This window comes from Lagopus muta, chromosome 4, assembly GCF_023343835.1.
Source record: "Lagopus muta isolate bLagMut1 chromosome 4, bLagMut1 primary, whole genome shotgun sequence".
NCBI classification, from domain to species: domain Eukaryota; kingdom Metazoa; phylum Chordata; class Aves; order Galliformes; family Phasianidae; genus Lagopus; species Lagopus muta.
The window spans coordinates 23577554-23591980 of NC_064436.1; the positions used below are offsets into that span (position 1 = coordinate 23577554).

The window sequence follows — 14427 nt, forward strand, 5'->3', positions numbered from 1 at the left end:
TTTCAGTTCAGAAGGAATAACAAAAGGGAGATTTTCCTTACTGCTTTTGTGTCACCTTTTAAGTTTAAGACACAAAATAATCTGCTGTAAACCAGCCTTAAAGACTGTTTCTTTTAAAAATTTCAAGAAGGTATTTCTTTGACCTGAATTCATGTCAAAAGGCCCAAAAGAGGATAATTCCCTTCTAATCTACATGTACTGAAAGGAGTTGGGAATTAGCAAAATGTGATGGTGCCACACATAGATTGCCTGCACAATATTCGGGAACTTTGTGTGTTTTAGACTTTATCATCTAGAACCATCATAATGATAATCACAATCGAGCCTTTCACAGGAAATCAGAAAGCTGTTGACACTTTGAAATTCACGAGGTGCTTGCCTGAACTTTGTAATTGCTAAGGTTCCTCAAAGATGTTGAATAATGTATTGCTTTACAATATCACCCATGTGCTTCTCTTTGACATGATATTGCAAAGCTAGGTTTTTTTTCTTGTGTTTAGCAGGGTGCATAATAGTCTTCACTAACACAATTTCAGAGTATGTTTTAGTATTTTGGCTTTCAAAAGGCCAGGAGTAGGGTTGAATAGAATCATCATTGCGAAAAAAGATGAATGAAATTGGGCTTCCTTCCCAATTCATTCCTTTCATAACTTTCTTTTGAGGCTGTGTCCAGTCTAGTTATCTCAATGTTATTTATGACTTAAATATGTGTAGGGTGACTTTCTATGTTTTCCTCCCTGTTTTCACTGTACAAGCTGACAAAGGAAAATTATTGGGCTGGTGAAGTGATTTGTCTAGCATTCTGTTAATATATTTGAAAAAGCAGAAAAACAAGGTTGCTTTGCTGTGATTTGCTTTATAGACATCAACTCATCAAATAATGCTCTGGGAGTACTGCCTTTTAAGGAGCCATAGCCAAAAGGAAGCTGTGTTATGTGACACAGTCACCCCACCCATGCTCACAATGAGTTGGTATCTGAGAGGTGAAAGAGTCTGCCCTCCTTTCCACACACAAAAAAAAAATTAAAAGAAAAAAAGAAAGGAGAAACCACATTATTATGGGTGACGATTTATCTTGCCAATGTACATGAAAGTGGATTTTTTTAGTTGAGAGACTGATCTAATTTTATTACGCAAAAATTAAAAAAAGTCTAAATAAACAAAATGCTAGTTAATTTGTTTTTCCCTCTATATATTTTCCTAGCTTTAGCTGAAGTGGTTATATTGGGAAAAAATCCAACTTTCATGTGCTTCAGAAAGAAGAGTGAAAGCTGTGAGCTTTCTAGAGTGCTGACATTTTAATTAGCTGTTATTAAGTTAAGCTAGTTACTAACATACTGCCACTTCTGAATGGCATTTGGATGACTTTTTCTCCAGCTGATACAATCATCAATTTTGTTTTGAAATTTGTAGTAAACTGTGATGTGGATCATATTATTACAGAATTATAGGGGTTGGAATGGACCTCTAGAGATCATTGAGTCCAGCTCCCCTTCAGAGCAGGCACCCCATAGCAGGCTGCACAGGTAGGCATCCAGATGGGTCCTGAATATCTCTGAAGAAGGAGAATCCATAACTTCCATGGACAGAGTGTTCCAGTGCTCTGTTGCCCTCACTGTGAAGAAGTTTCTGCATTTTGGTGCAGCACTTCCTATGCTTCAGTTCATGGCCATTTCCCCTTGTCCTATCCCCACAGACTGCTGAAAAGAGGTTGACTATGTCCATTTGACTCCCACACTTCAGATATTTATAAACATTATTCAGATCACCCCTGAGTCGTCTTTTCTCAAGGCTGAACAGACACAGGTCACCCTGTGTTTCCTCATAAAGGCTCATCTTTTGTTGTTGTTGTTGTTTTTTCTTGTTTGCTTATCTTGTTTGCTTTTACTGCAGATTCTAATGTGTTACACAGGAACTTGGAGTCCTGGATTAGCAATGTCATAAGCTTAAGTAACAACACTTTTTCATTTTGTATCTATTTAGTAGGTAATAACAAACTTCCCAACAATGCTAATAAGGATACTGATGGATTATTGGCTATAATTTTAGCTCACAGGCCTATTTCAGAATAGACCCAATTTGAGGGAACCTTAGTCTTGTTACCTTTAAGAGTTAAATTCGGAGCCAAATCCATATTTTGAGAAGGCCCTTAAATGAGAATCCTTGAGGGCAGCTGTTTGACTGAGTGCTTTGATAAAGAGCAGGTCAGGTTTTCAAATATTTCTTGGTTGGCTGATAAAAACAAATGATAGAAGAGAAATTGATTGGAAGGTTTCTCATTGCTTTATGTAAAATCTGAATGGAACATATAGACATCTTTTTCATTCATTTATTTATTTTTAGCACAAACTCCCACAGGCATTAAAGGCCTATTGAAGGACAGGTTCTTTCAATAACTTCATGTGTATTTCATTCATTTTCACGGATGAGCAGGAGAATGAATGTACTGTAGAGGAAGCGAGCTTGTTACTCATGATTTCTGTCAACTTCACATCTAGTTTTAGCAGAAGCATTGTGGAATGTGGAAAAGGTATCCTGAAAATATAGTGAAAATGAAAGAATCAAGACTCAGTAGAATAAGTTTATCTTAATACATCAAAAATTGAAAATATTTCAAAATGCCAAATTTAATTTCATACAGAAAACACTGTTGATGCTTCCTCAGTGTCAACAGGATGTAGTTCAGTCTAACTTCTCTGTTATTTCTCTCAATTTCAGCTATATATGTTGACATTTTTAACTACTTTAAAAGTTGATTTTAATCCTTGAGAAAGTACTATTTAGAGAAAGCGATTCTGCACTTTTTTTTAAGTGAAAGCAGTTGTCCAATTACAATGAGATGACTTAACAGCAGCAACTTAAAAGGTAGTATTTCTGGTAATGCTTCTGAAACAAAGCATACAACTTGAATTGATCTCTGCTTAATATTCTCTTCTATTACTGTGTTTATGTAGGGCTAGAGAGGTGTGTATGCTTGTTCTCATAGCATAATTGTTAAAGACCCCCCCCCCCCTTCTCCTCAAAGACCGGATCTATTGAGGGGCTTTTTCTCATATATGCGAAAGTGGAATTGAAAATTACTGTGTATTGCATAATTACATCATGAATCTGCATAACAGTGTTTAGTCATGTTTAATTTTTCTGAATGAAGAGCAGATTTTCAGGTAGTTGTTTCAGGTTCATCTCTAAGTTAAAGCTGTATGCATATGAGACTTTGGTTTGATACTCAGCGCTTTTTTTTTCTCACTGTGATGGATGAGAAAGTACTGCATTGGTTCATAAATAGTACGCAATTTGTAAGAGTTGGTTTTACAAAATACATATATTTTTATTTGTTTCCTTTAGCCCAGACTTCAACAAATGGAATTAAGGAAAATTTTTGTCTGAATCCAGACATCAGTTTTCTGCATATTAACCTCTCTGAAAATGTTCTCATTAGGTATATGCAGGTTCCTGGTGAATAATGTATGAATGTTTGCCTTGGGAGAAATTCTCAGTTGCCTTCTGTAGGTGTTGAGTTGTTCTCTCAAACAGAAGATGTTTTAAACTCATCAGGTGGAATTTGGTTCATGGTTGATGCTGATTTTTTTTGAGTCTTCACATCTGTCTCTGCTTGATTCCACGCTATATTGACTCACAATTTCAGTTAGCTTTAGTACAGGATGTTTAGTCAAATTTATGTCAGAGACTTCAGAAACAGTTGACATTAATTAGGCTCTTGACATTCATAAACATGTGAATCAATGACTGGGGAGGACAAAGCCTGTGTAGAGCTGTGCTCGTGCCAGGTCAAGCATTAAGTTTCGTTTTCCTTACCAGAATATCTGTCAGTTGTAAGGCTCTTACCAAATGAACAATTCATTTTAAACTACCAAATGAATGATAAAAAGGCAAAATTCATGAAGTCAGCAGAAGTGGTGTCTTGTGAAAGGAGAAAGAGGCAGTTACTGAGAAGTGTGATGCTTCCAAGTGTATGCAGCTACGATAGTATCAATATCATTTTCAGAATAGGAGAGTGACTGACTCGACAAAAGAAGACATGGAAAGGAGAAAAGAGTGTCAAGATGCAAAGTGTTACTTTAGGTCTACTAAAAAATGTACTATTTTTAATGTAAAGCATAAGGGTGTGTTGTTGATTCAGTTCCATGGGATCACACAGCTTGTCTTGAGGATAATTCTAGTACCTCTGAGTTTTGCAGTCACGTCTTTATTAAGCTAGGCAGTTATGTGCATGCTGGGCTTCAGTTTCGTATTATCTGAGAACGATAAAACTGAGTTATATAGTGCTATGGATCCATGTGGACTTGAATATGCAATAAAATTCAGACATACCACTTGAGGAACTTAGCATCACGGCCCTGAGTTTGCAAACTCCTCTTGCTTATGTGTCCTTTTCTCAACTTTAAAAAAAGGAGGTAGGATGGTCTTGTTACTGAGTCATGGTGCTGGAAGTCAGTTCTTGTTCCTGGGACTGCCTTAGACTTCAGCTGTGAGCATTTAATATCTCCATATTGTTCAACATCTTCATCAGTGACCTTGATGAGGGGATAGTGGCCACCCTCAGCAAGTTTGCTGATGATACGAAGTTGGGAGGATTGGCTGACAAGCCTGAAGGCCATGCTGCCATTCAGCGAGACCTGGACAGGCTGGAGAGCTGGGCAAAAAAAAAAACAACGGATGAGGTTTAACAAAAGCAAGTGTAGAGTCTTGCATCTGGGGAGGAATAATTGCATGCACCAGTACAGGTTGGGGGATGACCTGCTGGAGGGGAGCTCTGCAGGCAGGGACCTGGGTGTCCTGGTGGATGACAGGTTGGCCATGAGCCAGCAGTGTGCCTTTGTGGCCAAAAAGGCCAATGGCATCCTGGGGTGCGTTAAAAAGAGCGTGGCCAGCAGGTCAAGGGAGGTCATCTTCCCCCTCTACTCTGCCCTGGTAAGGCCTCATCTGGAGTACTGCGTCCAGTTCTGGGCTCCCCAGTACAAAAAAGACAGGGATCTCTTGGAAAGAGTCCAATGGAGGGCCACAAAGATGGTGAAGGGCCTGGAGCATCTCTCCTATGAGGAAAGGCTGAGTGAACTGGGTCTGTTCAGCCTCGAGAAAAGAAGACTGAGAGGGGACCTGATCCAGGTCTATAAATATCTGAGGTGTGGGGGGCAGAATGTCGAGGCCGGACTCTTTTCAGTGGTGAGTGGAGACAGGACAAGGGGAAACAGCTGGAAACTGCAGCATAGGAAGTTCTGCACAAATGTGCGCAAGAACTTCTTTACAGTGAGGTGACGGAGCACTGGAACAGGCTGCCCAGGGAGGTGGTGGAGTCTCCTTCTCTGGAGATGTTCAAGACCTGCCTGGATGCCTACCTGTGCAACCTGCTGTAGGGAACCTGCTTTGGCAGGGGGGTTGGACTCAATGATCTCTGGAGGTCCCTTCCAACCCCTACAATTCTGTGATTCTGTGATATTTAAGAATGGACACAGGCACTTTTTCTGGTAGAGGTCTTGCAGGCTAAATCTAGATTTTCTGGAAGCTGTGACAGCTCATGTATTTTTTTTTTTCCTTGTGGAATGCACACCATGGGGTAGCACTTTTATTGCATGCCATGGACTCATGCATAGCTAAACTTCTTTTTACAGGCTATTTCATCATATTTGTGTAGCCATGGAACACCTTCTTGTGCTACTTTAGACTGATACATGAGGAAAATAAAATTAAAGAACTCCTAATAATAGAGTTGTTCTGTGGCACATCCTGTTGTTATTCTGCGATGGAATGCATTGAACAGCACATGCATATGATGCATTTTAGAATGAAGAAAGAAGGGGGAGGGAAATGTCTTATGTTAGTTACAGCTGTTCAAAGCCTATCATTCTGTATTTCAGTATTTTCGTAAAACTGCTTGTGCAAGTGTAACGTTGCATTACGAGATCTGCATGGGCACACACTAATTATAGAAAATCTCCTGGCACTAGAGACAATTAGGATACTATTCTTGAAACAGTTTCATATGAATTAATTTATCTAAGCACTGAAACAACCAGATTACCTGCAGAATGTTTACCTTGTGAAGTCTTTTTATGGCTGATCTCTCTTTCTCACATGCTTGCTCATTCAGGTCTTACAGGGTTTGGCTCTGATTAATGGTTTACGGCTAGTTTGCCGCAGTATTAAATGAAAAACACATTCCTGTGGCTGTGGCATTTGGTGATAAGTAGTTAGACTAAAGAGAAGATGTACTGTGCATCCCTTGGCTACAGGGTTGTGACTAGATTCAGCTCAGCCTGCAGAATGCTTCTGTGGATATTGCTGCTCAGCTGTTGTGATTGAGCAGTTCATATCAAAACAGCATGTGTTGCTGCTTATCTTGAATAGTAAACAGTGGCTTTCTAAATACACTGGACATATCAAATGGTGTGCTCTTTTTTCCTTCCTTTTTTTAATCTAGATTTATTAAAGTGGGAAATGAGGGTTCTTTCTGCTTATCAAACCATTGCAGTATTTGAAGCAAGCATTACAAGGTGCAGATTTTTTTTAAAAACATGTTTATTCTTAAAAAGTATTTGTTCAAATATTCAGACAGTTTACTTTCCAGAGTTCATCTAGTTTTCTGTTTGCTGAAATACGACAGTGCCACAGGCTAACCTCATGACGTATTTGGAAGCAATTTCCTGCCCCCATGCACTATATTTTTGCTCAGCAATGCATTTTGAAACTTCAGAGGTGGCATTTTTTTTATGTTACGAAGGAATGAAAAAGGCAAGGGATATATTACCCTAATAGTCCAGAAAGTGTAGTCCACAAGATTTTGGAATTAATTATTGACTGAGAACATGCACATATTTAAGATGCAGCACACTGTCTGGATGTAAAATAAGAAGAAGAAAAAAAAAAAAGAGAGTAATATAAATGCTATCATAACAGTTGGAAAAATCCATCGCTGCTTAGCTGTGTAATGTGCTTTTTCTGTTAGGATGCAAACATCAGCAGCAGCTGCCAGGCTGAAATTCAGATCAGTATCCAGTGGAGTGCCTGAAGACCTGGGAGAGCTAAACTCATGAGTACGGAGCTCATTTTCTCTTCCTGCAAATTGATTGGCTGAGCAAACAATACTTCATTAAAGATAAACAAATAATGAGTTCCTTAAGTATAGCGATGGTTATTTTGCAGTCCAATTTGGCAAGAAAACAGCTAGGGCAGCTGATTGTTCATCACTTCTGAGGTTGGTCCTTCTAGGACATGAGCAGATTCAAGCTGCCGGAGCCTCAGCAAGGTCACCTGAAGGTTCTGCTGTTTTGCCAGCCTTTGACCTACTTCCCTGCACTGTTCACTGCTGCCACTGCTTTTCTCAACTTTTAGATGCCCACCAAACCATTGTTTCCTCTGGCAGCAGTTCCTGTTTGCTTAAGCACACAAAGCTATTCCCATAGCGCAGAATACTATTAATCTGCATCTTAAAATCTCATGCCTTTCTTTTTTTTCTCTTGTATTCTGACACAGAGGTTAATCACAGAAGTTACAACATGAAGAGACAGCCTCAGCCCAGATGATCTATGGAAATCTGAAAGTTATGTCTAATGCAGTTAGAAAGCTGCACTTTTTCACTTAAAAAAAGTGAAAAACACTTTGCTTTTTTTCTTTAAACTAATGCTTTTCAAACATAGTAAGACTGCATATGTAACATAAGTCTTTTTCAGAGGTTCCCACTTGTATCTTGGATATCCTCGTAAGGAAATGCTCTTTGTCATATTGTGTGGAATTTCTTTTTGTTGAGGAATGGGCAAATGCATCATCACCATAAGCATGTATCTAATTTCTAGCAATAGACTTTTTATTTTTATCTCATGCTAGTGTTAAGCAAACAGTACTTTAAAGGTGCCGCTACAATACGATATGGACTCACTCTCAAAACTTTAAGGAACGTAGTCATCACTCTTCTGTGTTTTTTGGGTGTTTGTTTTGGTTGTTTTTTTTTCCAAGTGTGGAAGTCGGCAGGCAACTAAATGACAAAATTTGAAGCTTTGTCTTTTCTTTCAACTAATGCTATTTGCATAAAGCCATTCCCAAAGAGAAAGGCAATTTATTTCATGTTTCTCCTGCCGACCATCATGTTACTGTAAAAGCATTGGTGAAAGCACAAGGCCTTATATTCATGCCCAAAAATTTTTCCAGACCACTTACTGAGGACTGCATGGTCCTTGAAAAGAAATCAAATGCTACTGGCATCTGAATGATAATAAAATAGTTGGGACTTGAATGTTTTCTACCAGAAAACTGAAGTAAATTTTTGTTTGTTTACTATATTGGATTAATCTTGAAACAGTAATAAATAAATTGTTATATATTTACAAATAAATGATTTATTCTCTCCTGAAAAATGTATTGCTCATGATTTAGATGGCAGGGATTTTGTTTTTCCCAATTGCATAAGTAAGATTTGATTATAGCTGTATCTATAACGCTAAGGAAAAGCCTTTTATATTGCCTCTGAATTTGACAGAGTTATGTAATAAATAATCCAGTATTATAAATCTTAGTGCAGTGGTTTTCTGAGCTCTTACCAGATAGAGTAGCCAAGAAAATAAAACAAATAGACATTTTTAATCCCATTTTCATTGATGAAAAAATCAATCAAATTGCTTTCCTGTAATTTAGACTTGTGAAGTTGTACAGCTGTGGGGTACACTTAAGTCTAAGAAAAGTAGAAGAGAATTGTGGTAAATATGTTTCCATTTCTTACGCAAGTTTTGTTGAGAAAAAAAAAATAATATATATATATATATATATATATATATATATATATATAACTCCAGCAACTTATGTCCAGTCCTTCTCCTACATTTCATAGAGTTCATAGTAATTTAATATTGGGGCCAACCTCACTCAGTGGTCAAAGTTCTACCGGTGATCTCTCTGAGGCACAGCACTGTTCTCTTCATCACCATTTATGACTTCCACCATTCCCCTGATTGCCTCTCCCATTGCTTCACTACTCTTCTGGTTAGGAAAAAAACCCCATCATTTTCTATCTATTTCATGCAAAGGCAATTACTTTCATGGGAGCCGTGTACCGTTTTAATTTCTTGCTCTTAAAATGTTAGTGGACTGTTTCCTTTATCCATTTCTTGACCTGAAATGCTTTTTAGTGGAAATGAATGTTAACATGTAAAACCACAAGAGCGTTTGTTTTTTTCAAAGCAAGCAGAGCCTTCCATAGCTTGAAACAAAGTGATTTGATGAAGTAGCTTCCTTTTCTATTTTTTTTTTCCCCATGATCTATTCTGAACTAGACTTGACTCATGAACTACTTTTACATAATTAAAAAAAAGTTCACATAAATGCCTTTGTCGATTACAGAATACAGAAATTTGTGGAGAGGCTGAAAATTCTACTAAATGTAAATACTCTAGGAGTAGATGAGACATTTACTGTCGAAAAAAGAAATCCTATTACGTACATTTATGAAATCACCTGTCATTTCAAGATCATTTAACCAGAATTTTAACAGATGTGCTTCACACTGTGCCCCCATCTGTGAGGAGGAATGATGTAAAAAAATCATGTTTTAAAATAAATAAGATTATTTCATTAGTTTTTAAATGGCAATTCACTTTCCCCCAAAAAGGTAGAATATGATAGCAGTACAAGTTCAGAATGGACTATCTGTTCTACTTACTAATTGAAATAAAGTGAACTCCTCACAGAAAAAGAAAAAATACATATATTGTATAAAGCTGTGCTTCTGAAGTATATGCCTAAGACAATTTTGACTCATTTTTCTATGCAGATTCTTTTTCCAAAGTAAGAAAAAAACAAAACAAAAAAAAAAACAACCAACCATAATGCATTAGGAAAATTAAGAAATAATGTTAAAAAAAACAAAACAAAACAAAAAAACACTGTGCTTTAAAGATGTAATATTATACACAATAGTAGAATATACTGTAAATTTATTTTTATGTTAATGTATTAAAATGAAATCTTATATAGTAAAGCATTTAGCATGTAGAAAATTCTCATTCCTAATTACAAAATATTGTGCTTGGACATTATTAAACTAAAACGTGCTCTTCATGAATGGTGGCCTTTACTTGGTGTGACTAAGATGCTTAGCCTGAGTGAACTGATAGCAGTGGATGTAAACAGTGAATAGTCCAGATTTGTGCACAGGACACTGATTGGGCTGTGCTGTTTGCCCACCTACTTTCCTGTGTTAAGATGCCAAGCAATACCTTGCCTTCCTTTAACTCATCTGGCAAAAGCATTTTTTTCTACCATGTCAACTGAGTTATAAATAATCTGAAAATAATCAAACAGGAAGAAAAAAAAAAAAAAAAAACATCAAAAAAACAGAAACTGTTGTAATGTGCTTTTTTATTGTTAATTTTTTCAAGCAAGGTCTCTTATCCACTGCGTGCTGAAGCTGTACTGAACTTCTCTTTTGTTACATGTTCAAACTGATTTCCAGATGATACATTTTGCTAGCAATACCCCTGTTCTCTTCGTAATTATCATGCCTGGCTGATCCAGAGACATTACTCTGCTATTACACATTTGCGCTGAGGATACAGAATGTTTCTGATTTTCTTGTCTCACCCTAAGCTTCCCTTAACACCATCTGCTGAAAAATACGGCTTGTTCTCCTTCTGTTGCATCTGTATTTAATATAAACAGTAGATGCTTTCACTGAGGTTTTCTTAAACTATCAATTATCACAAGCTATCAAGCATAAAAGTTAAATTCATTAGTGCTAGGTATAGAGTGTGTTATTTCCTAGGGGACATAATATCCCTGATTGGAGCTAAAAAATTCCTGAACATCTGGTATTTGACCAAGTCAGTACTTTCTCTGGATGTCTAGATTATCTTACTTTACTCTGTTTATTTGACAGTCATTGGATAAGAATTTTGTAGTGGTGTATTGAATTTTAAAAAGTATATATTAAATTTAACATTTAAGTATTGTAGAGATGTCACCTTCAAAATTAACATGGTATTAAAAAACAAAATCTAGCTTATTTTCCAAGTGTTGTTTACACTGAGTAACGAGCTAAAAGTTAAAATCAAGGTGTAAGAACTCTGCAATCAGTAAGTTTAGAGAGCACTTCATGAATTAACAGCACTGATCACATTCTTCTGTTGCCCTGTAGTGGAGCCTACTGCTGCACTATGAGAGAGTTTAGGGCCCAGGATGAATTCACATGTCACAGACAATTCTGGTTCTTCAGGATTCTTCCTCTCCTTCCCTCACCTTTTGAAAAACCAAGATCTGAGTAAATGAACAAGAAATCCTGGGATTGTGTTGCAATTCTAAACCAGCCTCAGATAGGGTTAGGAGCAAGTCTTAGGGCTGGCTTGTTTGCTGCATTAGGGCGTGCTTCCCTTTCTGTTCCCTGCACTACTTTGTAGCCATGATGGCCACAGTGAATTGCTGTTTTGCCTTAAGGCAGAACAACCAGCATAAGATGGCTTGTCTCTCTCTGTCAGTAGTTTCAAAGTACCATTCTGTAGCTTTCACAGTAAACCCCTTGGTTCTCTTTTTCACAAGTGTTACGCTTCTCATACTGTGGTTTTTTTTTTTCCCTTTGGACTCTGGCATTTTAAGTAGACTTTGGGATAGTTCATCTCCAAACCGCTTTGTATCGGAGGCAACTGCCTTCAGTAATCTAGGAAGGCAAGTAAGTGATGGAAGAAAATTTAATATGTTTAAGGTAATTTGTAATGCTGGGAAGACTCCTATATGGCAAGTTGCTGGACAGAGAAAACCATTCAGGACTACTGATTCTCCGGAAGTAATTCTCATTTTATAATATTTTTCTTTTATAATCAGCTTCCAAGCACTTTCTTTCTCTTCTGCAAGTCCAGCCATTAGAAATCACCTCTTTTTAACCAGAGCTCTTTTAGGAAAATTAACCAACTGGTGTACAGCAGGAGCTGGGAGGTGACTGTCTCAGCTGTAGTTAATCAGGAGCAGCTGAAAGGTAAATAGGCAAGTAAAAGCTGGGAGAAATACCCACTGGATTATTAAAAGCCCAGATGCCTATAGGCACATATTTTAGTGTCAGGGAGTAGTCATGCTTCACAACTTCTAGTGTACCTTATGACCCAAGTTCCTGTATACGTGCAAAAGCAATCTGTATATTGCAATGGGTCAAATAGTTGGGGCTAAGACATCTGTCTCAGGGTTTGAATTACAGTAGTTTATTGTCCTGTGTTATGAAGCAGATCTGATATAATTGAATTCTGAATAACATTTCGAAATGTTGTAGTTCCTCCCCATATTAAGTATGAGATCATAAAATAATCACGTTAGTTTACGGATGCATTAATACGTATCTCAGAGATGCCTTAAAAATAAAAATGACAAAATACCTGTTAGTAAAGAAACAGCATAACCAAAGAGTATTTCAGAATGTATTTTTCCCCCTTGTAAGTAACACCAAATGTTTTATTAAGACTTAGAGTGAAATTGTACATGTTTGTGCAAGATTTGGGATAAAAAAGAATGTTTTATCTGAAAAAAAAAATTCTGAAAATGAGCAACTACAGCATCTTTGATTGTATGGCCTGTTTTAAACATTTTTATTCGTGCAGTTTGAAATTCTTAGACTGACAGAGATTCATAGGCTTTAAGGATACTGCTGACTGTTTCTCCCGGCTTGCTTTGCTTTCCTTTTCATCCCCTTCTGCAGCTGCTCCTGATCAGCTGAGCACCAGATGAAGTGGCCGTGGTCACTTACCAAATCTACCTGGGAAGCAGATTAATTTTCTAAAAAGATCTCAAGTGAGAGGAGCTATTTTCTTATGAGGGTGCACTGAGAGAGAAGAACGGAGAGGTTATAAGCTGATAAATGAGATGTAGAGGAATGCATATCTTCTTGAGACCATGAGTAGGCTTAAAGAGCTGTGTCCTCTGTAAGAATGAAGAGGATAAAAAAGTAGTCAAAAAGAAAAAGACTTTCGTGTTTTCATTTTCTCTCAAGTGTTATTGCTTATTCTCTCTCACTGGAAGAGAGAAAGGTATAGTTGCCTGAGGGAGGTACTAAGCAAGCCAAGTGAGTTGATGAGAATCAACTTGGGAACAAAAAGCTGGAATAGAAAGCCCGTCCTTTGCCAGGAAACTAGCAGCTGGTTTCTTTAGGGAACTGAAGTGACCACTTTCTGAAACCAAATCGACAATGTGAAGACACTAGAAGCACTGAGGACATCTGGCTGGTCCCTTGGAGTACAAGGGTGTTTAAGGAGCCCAGAGCAAAACATTTGGTTTCATTACTGTTTGTTCTGGAATGTTGCATGCCCTAAACTTTAATGCTGAAGCTGTATTTGGAAATAGTATGTGTAGGGAAGTGTTTTGCCTGCTAAAGCACTGCATAACTGAGTGCTCCATTTTCTCAGATCAGTCAAAAACAGTTTGCTGAAAACCATCCCTTAGTTCAGAATTATACTATGAAAAGTGGATTCTGATGCAAAAAGGCTTTGTTTAGCTTAATCTACAAATCAAATTTTTGCAGATAAAATGGCTTTAAGCTGACTGTGTCTCCAAAAGGAAGGCAACCTGGGTGAACTGAGAGGGACTTCTAATGTTTGTTCTTCTACCTGCTTTATGTGTTTGTATTTGGAGTATTAGGAGTATTGCTTTACTGGTTAGTTATTGCACTGTAGAAATCTTAACCAGGTAAAATGCAGGTATTGTGCTCTCTTGAGCTGAAATGGATTTATTTTAAAGTAATTTAACAAAATAGTGTAACTACCACTATGGGTAATTTTAATAGACAAACCCTTCATTTTTCAAGCAGAGATGCTTATCACAGTTGAGATGTGTGCCCAGGTACCAGGGGAAACACAATTCAAAGCTAGTTTTCTCTGAAACTGTATTTGAAGTATTGTTGAAAAGAAATTTAATCTCACTGTTCTGCTTATACTTAAGAGTCCAACAATTGTCTCAGCATTGTCTCAATATCATTGGCAAATCTAACTTGTTCTATGAAAGTTTTGTTTTATTCATAGAATTGTGGATATTTAATTGAGAGTTCCATAAAATTAACAGAGGAAGTTCTTTGAGACTTTTTATGAGGTGAAAAGAACACAGTTTTTGGTTTTTTTTTCTTCCATTTAAGTGTGCTATTAGGCTATTAGGTTTTTGAAGCAACAAAAGAAGGAAAAAAAAAAAGGCCCGTGGAACTGTGAAAAGAAAAAAAAAATTGTGATGAGGAGTAAGAAATGGATTAAAAGCTCTTTTCCTGCAAAATGAAGTTTTACTTACCTGCCAACTCCAATCTGAGGGAACAGGGCCAAGGAAAATAACTTCTGTTCCAGAAGCAGAAATGGCATAAGTTTTGTTCTGATGTTTATCTAGGAGTAAGAAATTTGTCATCCTTATGCTCCAGTCCTGGACACGGGGAAAGATTGAGCTCTGTGCTGGAAGGTTTTTGAGGGC

At 37.3% G+C, this 14427-nt stretch overlaps 1 protein-coding gene across 8 annotated transcripts in view; it reads left to right on the forward strand.

The window, feature by feature from the left end:
• The window catches only part of GALNTL6 (polypeptide N-acetylgalactosaminyltransferase like 6), a 487138-nt gene that overhangs the window by 157525 nt on the left and 315186 nt on the right, over positions 1-14427 (forward strand). The gene's annotated exons all lie outside the window — the stretch shown is intronic.